Source organism: Chiloscyllium plagiosum, chromosome 45, assembly GCF_004010195.1.
Source record: "Chiloscyllium plagiosum isolate BGI_BamShark_2017 chromosome 45, ASM401019v2, whole genome shotgun sequence".
Taxonomy (NCBI): Eukaryota; Metazoa; Chordata; class Chondrichthyes; order Orectolobiformes; family Hemiscylliidae; genus Chiloscyllium; species Chiloscyllium plagiosum.
In genome coordinates this window covers 13139488-13153479 of record NC_057754.1, presented here as the reverse complement: position 1 = coordinate 13153479, position 13992 = coordinate 13139488, and positions in this window count along the sequence as shown.

The following is a 13992-nucleotide window of genomic DNA, read 5'->3' as shown; positions in this document are numbered from 1 at the left end:
CTACTTTACGGTTGACTGAAGAAACCTCCCCACTACAGACTTCAAACCCACTGCTCTATAGTTTGTCACTTTTTGCCTATTTCCTGTTTTGAGTACGTGTGTGACATTATTAATTTTCCAATACTTTTTCAGAATCCAAGGATTTTTTGAATATCTCAACTAATACATCCCCTATCTCTGCTTTCACCTCCTTTAATATGATACAGTGCAGGCCATCAGGCGTGAGGGCTTGACCTCCCACTAATCCCATCAATGTATTTAATGTTTTCTTCCTCGTCATCGTACTTCCATCAAGATCCTTTGCTGTTGTTGTAAATTTTGGGAAGGAATTATCTTCCACTGTGCACACAGGAAGTGTTGGTTTCGCCTCTGCCATTTCTCAGTTTCCCATTATTACCCTGTTTTTTCATCCTCTAAAAGAGAAAGATTTACTTTCAGCATTCTTTTACTTTATGTCTACGCGGAGGAGTGTTCTTTATCAATTCTTATGCTTTCTACTCGTTTCACTGCTTGCTGATATTTAAAGTGTTTATTTTTTTTAAAAAATCATCATTCATTGGCTGAGGGTGTCGCTGGTGGACAGCACTCATTGTCCATTCTTAATTGCCCAAAGTGCAATTAAAAATCAACCAAATTTGTATGTGTGTTTGAAGTCACATGTGGGTCAGACCCGGTAAGGATGGTGGTTTCCATCCCTAAAAGACATTCATGAAACAGATAGGTGTATCCAATAATGAGCAGTGGATTCATAATCATCAATAGACTCTTAATTCCAGGTTTATATTGAATATACATTCCACCATCTACCCTAGCAGCATTTGAAACTGAGTCCCTGGAACATAATCTGGATTAGTAGTTGGTGGTTATACCACCGGGTGATCACCTTCACGTTGTTGTTGACTTCCTTGTTAAGACATAGATCACTTTTCACCTTTTAACAATTCCTCTTCCACTCAGGATTACACTTTAATTGAGAGTTTTTGACCATCTCCCTACGTACTTGCCACTGTTCTTCAGCTGTCCTGCCCTTTAATGATTTGCTAAGTCCAATCAATCCAATCCCTTCCTCAGGCCAGTAAAATTATCATTGCCTAACCTTAAACCTTTCGTATGTGACTCTGTCTTCACTGTGTCAGTCTGAATTTGAAACTCCAGCAATGTTGTGGTTACTCTTTCTAAGATGATCCTGTACCACAATATGATTTATCACTACTTCCTCATTACTACCAAAGCCAGTTCTCTGTTTCGTTCCATGACATGTTACTCTAAGAAATAATCCTTCATGCATTCGGTGAATGATTCTTTGAGGCTCCCTTGCCAAAATTGATTAATCCGGTCAATATGCATGTTCAAATTATCCATAACCACTCTTGTGCCCTTGTCAAAATCCATCGTTATTCTTTGGTTCATGCTATTCCCGAATTTGAAAGTAGTTTACCTGGGTGGGAGCTTGTCGGCTGGAATTGCTGCTACAAATAGGTGTCTTTCCATGTGTTTTTTCCAACCAGACTGATTCATCATTTTCGTCCAACGTGCTAATATCATTTCTTTATATAGCCTTGACATTACCCTTAACCAATGCAGACACTCCACCTGCTGTTACTTCTTGTCTGAATACTGTGTACACTTTCACATTTAGCACTCCAGTCCTGACCTTCATGTAACCAAATTTCAGTAATCCCCACCAGGCCATACCTATTACTCTCTGTTTGAGCTTTCAGCTCATTCATTTCATTCCAAATACTGCACACATTTAGTTAAAAGATTTTTACATAAGTTCTATTGATATGTCTTTCTCTTTTAATACTTTTGTGCACAGGATCTCCATCCTCATTTATGGATCCCCAATAATAGTGAGCTTATCATTTACTCGAACTTTCCACTCAAATTTTTAAATTGTTATGATTCCTTCCCTCTGCATGGTCATTAAACTGGCTCTGATTATTTATTCGACCACCCTCTACTTTCTGTTCAGTTTCTGACCTGCTGCTTTGGTTCCCAACATCCTGTATTATTAGCTTCAATCTACCCGAGTTGCACGATCAAACCTCCGTTCCTGGATGTTGGGGCCCCTCCAGTTAAGGTGCACACTTTCCTTTTGTACAGTTCCCACCTGCCCTGGAAGCGATCTGAATCATCCAAAAATCAGAAACCCTCCTCCCAAATCAGCTCTTTACCCACTTATTCAACTCGACTATCTTCCTCTTCCTTGTCTCACTACCAGGTGCACGGGGATTAATTCCAAATATACAACCCGGGAGATTCTGCTTTTAAGGTCACTCCTAACTCCCGGAACTTTCTTTGCAGAACGTTTCAACCTTTCACTTTTCTTACCTATGTCATTGGTATCAATGTGAACCACGATCGCTGGCCCACTTCAGTATGCCCTGAGCATGCTCGGATACATTCTTGATCCTTGCACCGAGCGCCCTTTTTATAAAGAAATCATAGAATCATAGAATCCCTACGGTGGGGAAACAGGCCATTTCGCACAGCACGTCCACGCTGACCCTCCTAACAGTCACCCACCCTGAACCATTCCCCTATTCTATTATTCCGCATTAACGCCTGAGTAATGCACCTAACTTGAACATAGTTGAACATTACTAGCAAAAAGTAAACAACTCAAAACCCATTCCGCGACCCGATGTTGAATCTGTTTTCTCACGACAGGTACTGTCAGAAATACTGAGCATTTCCAGCAACTTCTAGTTTTGTCACCGATGATGATTGCATATTGATGAAAACATATGCAACTCAGACTTTAAACAAAGCTGAATTAAACTCTCAAGAGAATACTAAATATTTGGTCGTTCAATGATCCCAGTAAAGGTCCATTAAATTACTGCTGTTTGGTCGATGAATGTCATTTGCTCACTTTCCCAATCCATGAACAAAGGAGATTTTTACGACTTTTTTAATATCAGAAAGCTTAGAAACATTGCACATTTACTCCTTCATCATCTCCTTCAATGTGATTACATCTCATTCTTTCATCTCAGTCCAATTGCCGAGGATTATTCATAAAATACACACACACACACACACACACACACACACACACACACACACACACACACACACACACACACACACACACACACACACACACACACACACACACACACACACACTCCAATGTAATACTTTGTCGAAGAATAATAGTAACATTGTAACTAAGTCGAATGATAACTGGAAAGAAAGAAATAAGTAAAAGAAGTTTGAGAGAAAATAGTATTTTTGGAACAGCAAAGACTTTTATATGAACTTACTAAGTTGATCAAATTTATGAACAGCTATGTAGGGCGAAAAAAGATATTGTTATGAAGGTGTAGAGGTATACTTTACCGTTAAGAGAGACAGGAAGCTGCCACAAAGTGTTCTGAAAGAAGTTAAAATATAACATTTGACTGTGAAACCTATAGTGAAAATGAGTTGCCACGGAACAAAAACAATTCAAAGTCTGTTTAAATTATGCAAAAAACATACTGAAATCAAATCGAGTTTGAAATATAACGTATTTGATGACATGAATATCAATGAAATGATCCGATGCTTTGGGGTATAAAACTGGGCACTTTGAACATCTAGGGTGAGAACTGCTAAGGACATCTACAAAGATAGACTGCTAGCTGAAGAGCCTTCTGAAGGTACCTGTCTACAAGAAGTTCACAAAAGAGAACGTTGAAGCCGACTGACAGTAAAATCTACAGAGAAAAATCTACAAAGTAGAATAGAGTGGTTTTGAAACATGATTATATATTTTGTAAACCTTAATCAGTTTTTTTTTTAAATTTCATTGGACCAGTATTGTAAAGTGGGCGGTAAAAGATACGTTTAAACGAAGGGATTTCTAAATAGTTGTTCACGTTAGTATTCTCTGTTGGACTTAAATAACTAAGTTGTCAACTTTATATTAAATAGTGACCCTGTAAATGGATCTTTGCCTCTCGAAACTTATGAGATTACGGCATGAGGTGAACTTTTTCTGTGTGGCTGGTTTAAATTAGGAGATGGGTTAACCCTGTATTGTAACAGTTTGGGGGCTTTCGTCCGCGATTTGAACAGGTTTAGATAGATCCAGTCTGTGATTTGGGCAGATTTGCATAGATTTGAGGTACGAGAAAAGTACAGCATATTTAAATATTTGCATTTTAGTGTCCGAGATATTGAAATAAAACGTCAGTGAGACAATTTGTTTAATGTCGATGACTTATGGTTGGTTAAATTAAAAGTGAAAGAAATGGCTCTTAAAAAATTTAAGAGGGGTTTGAAGATGATTCTCAAATTTGCCAAGAAAGTTTGGAAAGAAAGATAAAGGCCAAACTTTTAGAATTAGCAAAGAACTTAGGTTGGTGTTTAACCAAGGACAAAAGTAAAGCTAAAACTATCAGGGAATTAGTCAAACACTAAGGTGTGTCAGAGATACAGATAAGTGCTATTCGTAGAATGAGAAAAACTTAAATGACAATTGAGGAAAATGGAGCATTTAACATAAACAAAGGGAGAGAGAAATAGAGATAGAGAAGAAGCAGAATGCAAGAGAGAAAAGAGAGAGGAAAAAGGGAAAGAGAAGGTTCGTAGCTGAGCAAAGAGAGAGAGAGAAGAAAGGGAGAAAAAGAGAGAGAAAGAATTTAGCTGAGAAAAAAAGAGAGAGAATTTGAACTTTAGAGGTTGTGATTTAGTCAGCAAAGTCAAGTTACCAGGATGGAGATTAAAAGGGAAGTTAGTCATACATATAACTATGTCAAACTCTGCCACATTTTGATGTGAAAGATGTTGAAGCCTTCTTTATTTCATTGAAAACTTGGCTGTGTATTTGGAGTTGTCCAAGGATATATGGTCAATGCTAGTTCGGAATAAAACTGGTAGGCAGCGAGTGATGTATTTTCTCCGCTGTCAGACGAGCGGTGAAGAGACCCTGAAGACGTCAAACAAGCTATTTTAAGTGCTCACGAATTGGTACCAGAAGCATATAGACAGCAGTACGGAAACATAAAGAAGTGACCAGATCAGACTTAGGTTGAGTTTGAAAAAATGAATGTTTGCTTTAAAGATAGATGTGACCGATAAGGCTCCAATGGAGATTATTCTGCTGAAGGAGTTGAACAACTCAATTCCAGAGATTATAATAATTCACGTGGAGGAACAGAAACTTTAGGAATTGAAAAGGGCAAGACAACTAGCAGCTGAATACATGTTGATGCATAAGCCAAGCTTCCAGCCATAATTTCATCCTCTGAGAGATGAAGTTTGGGAGAAGTGGAGATATTACACTCTAAAAGAAAGAGTAGAGAATAAGAGTTTACCACAGGTTAAAGCAGATGCCCAAGAGGGTGGAAAGGAGGTGAAAGGCCTCAGGTGTTTTCACTGAAATAGACAGGGACACAGAAAATTACAGTGCCAGTGGTTTCAGAAGGGCACTGGGAAAAGGTATATCACTGCCATAAGGTAACAGTCTGGTCTTAAGAAAGACACTGTCGGAAAAGACGTGGTAAAAGAAGCTAAGCCAGTGGCATTAGTGAACGTATAAAAGGAAACCCCAACAACAGCCAAGGAATTGTACAATAGTGCACAGCCGAGGCAGAGCCTGAGAATGGAGTTAGTATCTGATCCCTACATAGAATTCCCCTCTGTGAGTAAAGTTTACTCAGTAACAACAGGGGGAGAAAGAGAAGAAGTTGTAGATCTAACCAGTTATTAATAGGAAGTGATGAGCAATTTTGCAGTCTTTCTGATCTGTTCCGAGTGTCATATGTTGTGGATATGATGGATAGAAATTTAGCGTTCCTCTACATAAGATCAGGTTAGAGTGCCTACACAAGTCTGGGAAAGTAATAGAGGAAGTGACTGACAACGTGTCAGTTCCAGGAATCCAGTTTGTTCTTAAGAATCATTTAGCAGGGTCCAAGTTGGGAACAACACCCCTTGTTGTGGAGAAGCCCAAGGAAGACCAAGAAACTGAGGAGTTAAAACAGAAATATCCTGGTATTTTCCTAGACTGTGCAGTAACCAGATCCCACTATCATGAGTCACTGCACGAAGTGCAAACTAAAGACAAAAGTGAAGGAGGTGAGGTTCAGTTGGCGGACACCCTTTTTGACGTAAGAGTGCAGGGAAAACCTGAACAGACAGAGGGTCAGGCAGAGATGTTTAGTCCTGTAACGCGAAGGGACATGCAACAGAAAAACAGATGCGTACTTTGCAAAGGAGGCAGAAATATTCCTGACAGTTACTACCTGAAAGATAAAATCCTAAGACAGAAATGGAGACCACAGCAGGTTAGTGCAGAGGAGAAATGTGCCGAAGTGCACCAGATTGTGTTGCCGGTAGCATAGAGACAGGAAGTGTTATGGGTATCATATGAACTACCTGTGGGAAGTCACCTCAGCGTACGAAAGACTCAGGCTAAATGACAAAAACATTTTTATTGACCTGGAATGCACATAAAGAGGTGGTTTACTTTCGACCTACGTGTCATTCATGCCAAATGATAGATCGGCCACAGGCAGCAATGAAACTGTTACCAATTCCCATATTGGAAGATCCCTTCATGTAGGTTATAAATGGGGGTGTTGGACCCCTCCAGAAAAGTAGTGGAGAGAAAGACCTGGAAAACAGTTGTTAGTTACTGCCTCTCAGAGTGAGGAATCAAATCCAAATATTGTGGATTTTGATGTGCCTCAAAATATGATAAAAATTAAGAAGTCCTTGATCAGTGGGATAGATTCGTAAACGTTCTGCCTCAGGGGCACAGAACAAAATTGAAATGTTTGATACTGCAATATGTGGATATATATCAAAGAATCATTTGGGGAGGACTAATGCTATTGTACATGAAGTAGGAATACTGTTCCAGTAAAACAACACCAGTATCGGCTTAATCATTCAACGGCAAACACGTCCAGAAGGAGGTGGAGGCCATACTCAACGAGGACATCATCGAACCAAGCCCGAGCAAGTGAAGCTCGACGATCGTCTTCGTTCACAAACGAAACGGGGCTCAATGCTTCTGCATGGATTATCAGAAGGTCAACACTGTTACAAAATCAGATTGAGAAAATTGGAGAAGTCAGTTACATCACCAAGTTGGACTTAATGTATGGATACTGGCAGGTACCTTTATCAGAGACAGTGAAAGAAATTTCTGAATTGTAACGCCAAATGGGGTGTATCAATTAAAGTGATCCCCTTTCGAATGAAGAATGCGCCTGCCACATTCCAAAGATTCAAGTACAGAGTTGCGGCTGGGTTACATTTTTTTTTACATTACATTACAGTGTGGAAAAAGGCCCTTCGGCCCAACAAGTCCACACCGACCCGCCGAAGCGAAACCCACCCATACCCCTACATTTACCCCTTACTTAACACTACTAGCATGGCCAATTCACCTGATCCTGCACTTCTTTGGACTGTGGGAGGAAACCGGAGCACCCGGAGGAAACCCACGCAGACACGGGGAGAACGTGCAAACTCCACACAGTCAGTCGCCTGAGGCGGGAATTGAACCCTGGTCTCTGGCGCTGTGAGGCAGCAGTGCGAACCACTGTGCCACCGTGCCGCCCACTAATAAACTGTACAGTCCATTTGAATGATGTAGTGATCTTTAGTAAGTTCTGGAAAGATCACTTGGTACAGTTGGCAGTGCTCTTTAAATGAATACGAGAAGGAAAACTGGGAATAAAATTAAACAAAACTGAATTTGCGAAAGCAGATGTGGTGTTCTTTGGACAAAATATCGATAATGGAATTTTGACCACATGGAATGCAAAGAAGAAAGTTAGCGAGGAATTTCCGCAACCAACCTCGAATAAAGAGGTGTTTAACTTCTTAGGACTCAGCGGACCCTATCAGGAGTGTGTTCCAAACTTCAGCACTGCATTGACATCGTTAACCGATTTGCTGAATAAGAACACAAAGTTTCAGTGAACAGAACAATGTCAGGAGGTATTCGACCATTCCAAAGCAATATTGACCACCAAACCAGTTTCAGCTGCACCAAACGTTTTGAAACCTTTCGAACTTGCCAACGATGCTGGCGACATAGGAGTTGGAGCTGTACTACTACAGGAGGATGCGGATGGGATTGTACTTTTCAAAGAAAATCAACATCCATCAAAGGAAATATTCCACGATTGAAAATTAACTATTGAGTTCGGTACTAGCCTTACGACATTTTATTGTGTCTGTCATGAATAATTTGTTGGAGATGGTTGTATGCACAGATCCCAATCTGCTTTCGTGCTTAGAACGCTTGCAAGATTATTTCATTGGAGTCTTATGTTACAGACGTGTAATTTAAAAATCATACATGTAGCGTGTTGTTAGAATGTAATCACAAATACCTTATCATGGACTGAATTGATAAAATTAAGATGAGATTTACTGTTATCCAATGTTGTATATTGGTATATGGGAAGAAGTTAAAGTGAACTTAGATTTAAGTTATCTGTATGTTGTGGTAATGTGGTTAAAGAAAAGAAAAAAAGGAAACCATGTTTTCATTATGATGGTTCTTCTTTTTTTGAAAGGGAAGGTGTTATGAACGTGTAACGGATACTGTACTTTTAATAGAGTTGAAGGATTTAGCAAGGACAGCGAATTGTGGAAAATTTATAATGTAACATTTGGAAGAGCAGCTGGCAGTACCTGGGTTCTTACAAGACAAAAAATTCAAATTCGACCAATCAGTTTACATTATGCTCCAAGATATTAAACGCCAATCGAGTTTGAATTTGGTATTTTGACGATATTAAAAAAAGATGAAGCGATCAAATACTTTGGGGGTATAAAGTCAAAAAAAATGAACAGTTGCTGAAGAGCTGCCAAGCGACCAACATCTGCAGACTGCCTGGAGAATAGCTCTCTTAAATTCACTTTTATTTATCAATGAGCTGTGAAACAGAAAAACTAAGGAGAAGAGAAGACAGAGGAAGACTCAAAGAGAGGGTTTGTCAGTTCTGAAATTTGAATCTTTTGGTAAATCTTAATTGGGGTGTTTTAATTGGACCAGTATTGTGGAAGGGCAAGTAGAAGGTCAGAGAAAGAAGTTCCAAATAATTGTTAGTTAGTTATTCACTGTTAGATTTTAAAATAATAAAATTGTTAATTTTTACTTTCTTTAGGATAGTACTTGGCCTCTCGAAGTTTAGCAGATTACAGCACAGGTTACGGATTTTCTCTGTTGCAGATTTAAATTTATCTGATTTCTCAGCTTTTTCAGCACGTTCTGTCTTTGTTTCTGAGTTTGCAAAATCTGCAGTTCTCTTGACTTTCTTATTCATATCATTAACAGCCAGCGGTGAGGTGCTGGCGAACGGCCAGTCAGCTAATGTCGTTACATTACTTTTAACAAGCCTGCAAGGAAAAGCCAGGGGACTACAGACCGGCGAGTCTGATGTCAAGGGTGGGTAAATGTTCGTAGGAGATTCTGACAGACAGGATGTAAATGCATTTGGAAAGGCAAGGACTGGTTAGGTATAGTGTGCATGGCTTTGTGTCTGGAAAACGTGTCTCACAAACTATATTGATGTTTTTGAATAGATGATCGGGAAGCTAGATGAAGGTACAGCAGCAGATGTTGTCTACGATTACGTTAGTGAGGTCCAACAATGTTCCGCACGGTAGCCGGGTTAATAAGTTTAGATCACAGGGGATCCGGAAGAATTAGCCAACTAGATACAACATTGGCTTGATAGTATGAAACAGAACGTGCTGGGAAAGATTTCTTGATCCAATTGGAGATCTGTGACCAGTGGTGTGCCACAAGGACCAGACTGCTGTTGTTCATTGTTTTTGTAAATAATTTGGATTCGAATGTAGGAACCATGGAAAGTAAGTTTGTAGACGAAATCCCCAAAATTGATTTTACAGTGGACAGTGAAGAAGGTTATCTTAGAGAACAATGAGATTTCGATCAACTGAGCCAGTGGGCCAAGGATTGGCAGTTGGAGCTTCATGCATATAAATGTGAGGTATTGAATTTTGTTAGACAAGCCAGAGCAGAATTTACACATTAAACGGTAGGGCGCTGGGGCATGTTGTCAAACAGAGAGACCCAGGGTGCAGGTAGAAAGTTCATTGAAAATGGAGTCACAGGTAGACAGGGCGGTGAAGAAAGCGTTAGGCACGCTTACCTTCATCGGTCAGATCATTGACTATCGGAATTGGGACATCATGTGGTAAGGCCACATTTGGAGTACTGAGTACGATTCTTGTCGCCTTGCTATAAGAAGGATGTCATAAACTGGAAAGGGTGCAAAAATATTTAAAATGATGTGACGGAGACGCAAGGTTTTCATATATATGGTGAGGCAGGGATTTTGTTCCTATTGTGTAGGAGCCTAATGGGTGACTTTATATATGTTTATTAAATCATGAGAGGCATGGATAGGATGAATATCCAAGGTCTTGTCCCCAGGGTCGGGGTGTCCAAAATCAGAGAGGATAGGTTTAAGGTGAGAGGGAAAAGATTTAAAAGGCAGTCATTTCACACAAAGTGTGATGTATATATGTAGCAAGCTGTCAGAGGAAGCCGTAGTGGTGAGGATAATTACAACATTTCAAAGACAATTGGATGTGTACATGAATAGGAAAGGTTTGGAGGGGTCTGTGCCAAGCGAAAAAAAAACTGTTTCAGTTTAGGAAACTTGGAGAGCATGGACGAGTTTGGCAAAACGGTCTGTTTGCACATTGTATGACTCTAAGAGTCGATGACTCTACACATCCTCTTTCTTCACTAATTCTTCATTGCCCTCAATTCATTTCCGAGTGAAAATTCCTCTGAAAATGCTTTCAATGATCTAACTTTCTGAACTTTCTTAACAGAGAATTCTTGACATTGAAGTGATGCTGTGGAGCACTGCAGCAGCAGCAGGAGCAGAATTATATACAACTTCTATCTGTAACGTTTTGTCTGGGATAATCCCTCAGTCTATCATTACCACCAAGCCAATCTATGGTTCAGTGATGTATGGATGAACTTGCCAATGTCAGAACCATGTCATCAGGTTGCCATCACCTCAACCTGATGACAACTCGCTAAAGCAACCATAACTGACTGCTTGCATTAAAACAGTCAAACTGACAACTGATAGACAGGGTGCAATGATCCCAGGACCAACAGGCCAACAGTCCTGCCACATTCAGTCATAAGTGGCGATGGACCATGAAACAACTCACTGGAGGAGAGAACTCCACAAATATCTTTAATCCTAAATAACGGAACAGCTCTGTACATCGGTATAAAGGATGAGGATGTAATATCTGCATTATCCTCAGCCAGACGTGTTGAGTGGATGATCCACTTCACCCTCATCATGATGCCCACAGAATCAATTCGATTTGCTGCACGTGATACGAAGAAACAGCTGAACACAGTAGATACGTCAAAAGCAATGGGTCCTGACCCCATTCCTGACCGAAGACTTGTGCTGAACAACAAGCCGTGTCCTGGGGGAAGCTGTTTCATTCCAGCTTCAACTCTGACATTTCCCTGTCAAAGTGGAAAGTTCCTCAGCTACCTCCAGTTTTCTAAGAGTGGAATACTTGCAATCTGACCAATTACTACTCCCTCAATCCCATCACGACAGTCAAATTATTAAGAGTTTATTTTGACATATCTGTCAAGCAGCATAGAAATAACCAGCTCAGTGTGGTTTTCGATTGGCCCCAATGTGGATATGGTGCTGTTGTGGAAATGTCACTGAATTACTAATCCAGAGCAGGCTAATGCTCTGGAAGCTGGTGGAAGTTAAAAACCATTAATAAAGTATCGCGATCTAAAATCTGGTGTCAGTCATGGTGACCCTGAAATCAATGTCGATAGCAAACTTCAATTTGCTGCTACAATGTACTTTCAGGAAGTGAATTCTGATCTGGTGAATTCCATACATTCCTGATCTGGCCTAAAAGTGATTCCAGACACACAGGCATGTGATAAACTTTTCAATGGTCTCTAAACCGGTCAAGCAAGATACTAAAGTGTATTGAAGTGCTCCGAGGTTTGGAAGGGTAAAACTGACGGAACACCCAGCTGCAGCCTCAGTGTGAGAAAAGGGGACGGGAAACACAGTCCTGTTGACTCTGCAGAAACCTCTTTCCTAATATCGCTGAGCTTGTGACAACCGTACACCAGCTGTTTCCTGATCCCTTTAGTGTCTAGAAATCCTTATTTATCTTCAGTGTCTTGTCTTCCACAGCCTTATGTGGGAGAAAATTCCCCAGGTTTACCAGTCTGTAAGTGCAGACATGCATTCTTATCTCAATACAGTTTAAAGTGCCTGTATCTAATACTGTGCACCCCTTGTTTTAGATGTCCGAGCCAGGTGAATTGTCAGCCCTGATTCCAATCTGTCTCACCCGGCCAGTGTTTTATATATTTCACTGAGATCTCCACTCATTTTCCTAAACCACATGTAATACAGGCTCAGTCGTCCCAAACTCTGCTCCCACAACAAGCCTGTCATCCCAGAGATCAGTCTGGTCATCCTTCGCTGCTGTCCCCCAATATCAGGTTTGTCCCTTATTAGGTAAGGAGACCAAAACCGCACACAACACTGCACAATGTTCGAGATGGGGTCTCATCAAATCCCTGTACACTTTCAGTAAGACATCCTTACTCCTGTACTCAAATCCCCTTGAAATGATGGTCAGCACATTTTTTACCTTCCCACCTGCTTTGTGTGTCTGCAATATTGCTTTCATGGCTGGTGTACAGAGAGATCCAGAACCTTTTCAATGTTACAGCTATCTACTTGTTGTGTCTATGTACACTGGTTAGTTGCCAATGCCATTCCCAGGGGTATTGACTTCTGGCTTCATAACACACTGCCCTGCATGGACCTCAGAAGTCTGAGCAGAAGAAACAAAAAAAACATAAAACCCATAAAGATCAGCATGTTTCAACCAATCACTTTTCAAATGATAGGTTGCTGTTCGATTGTTCCCACCAAAGTACACAGCGTCACAGTCTACTCAGTGTCTCCTCATAAGCGAACCTCTTCAATTCCGGAACCAACCTAGCGAACCTCCTCTGCATCCATTGTAATGCCAGCTCATGCTTTCTCAAGTAGGGAGACCAAAACTGCACACAATATTGCAGGTGCGACCTCAACAGCACTCTGTCCAGCTGAAACATAACCATGCTGTGTTTAAACTCAATTCTTTTTGCAATGAAGGACACAATTCCATTTGCTTTGTTGATTACCTGTTGCACCTGCAGTCCAACCTCTGCGATTCATGCACAAAGACATCCAGGTCCCTCTGCACAGATGCATGCTGCATTTTCTTTTACCGTTGAAGTTATACTCCTTTTCAGTGTTATTCCTACCAAAATGGATGACTTCACATTTATTATCATTGTAATCTATCTTCCAGACCGTTGCCCACCCACGTAAACTATTTATATCCCTTTGTAAAGTTTATCAGTCCGCTGCACACTTTGCTCTGCCACTCATTTTTACATCATCTGCAATCTTTCAGACACTACACGTGGTCCCCCAACTCCAATTCGTCCATTTAATCTGTGAATAATTGCGGTCCCAGCACTGATCCCTGGGGCACACCACTGGTCACTGAACAGCAGCCAGAAAAACACTCATTTATTTCAATGCTTTGCTTCTTTGTAGTTAACCAATCCTCTACCCACGTTAATGCATTACCCATAGCGCCACTCATCATTACATTATGCAGCAGCCGTTTTGGCGGCACTGCGTTGAATGTTTCTTTGTAAATCTCAGTACACCACATCTACTGGGTCGCCGTGTTCATAATGTCTTCATAGATTTCCAGTAGATTAGTTAAGCATGACCTGCCTTTCACGAACTGATGCTGTGTCTGCCCAAAGGGACAATTTCTATCAAGATGAGTGCTATTCATTCCTTGATTACAGACTGAAGTATTTTCCCCATTGAACATGTTAAGCTAGTTGGTCTATAAGTCCCCACATTTTATCTACCTCCCTTTTCAAACAGTAGATTCTGATCTCCTGTT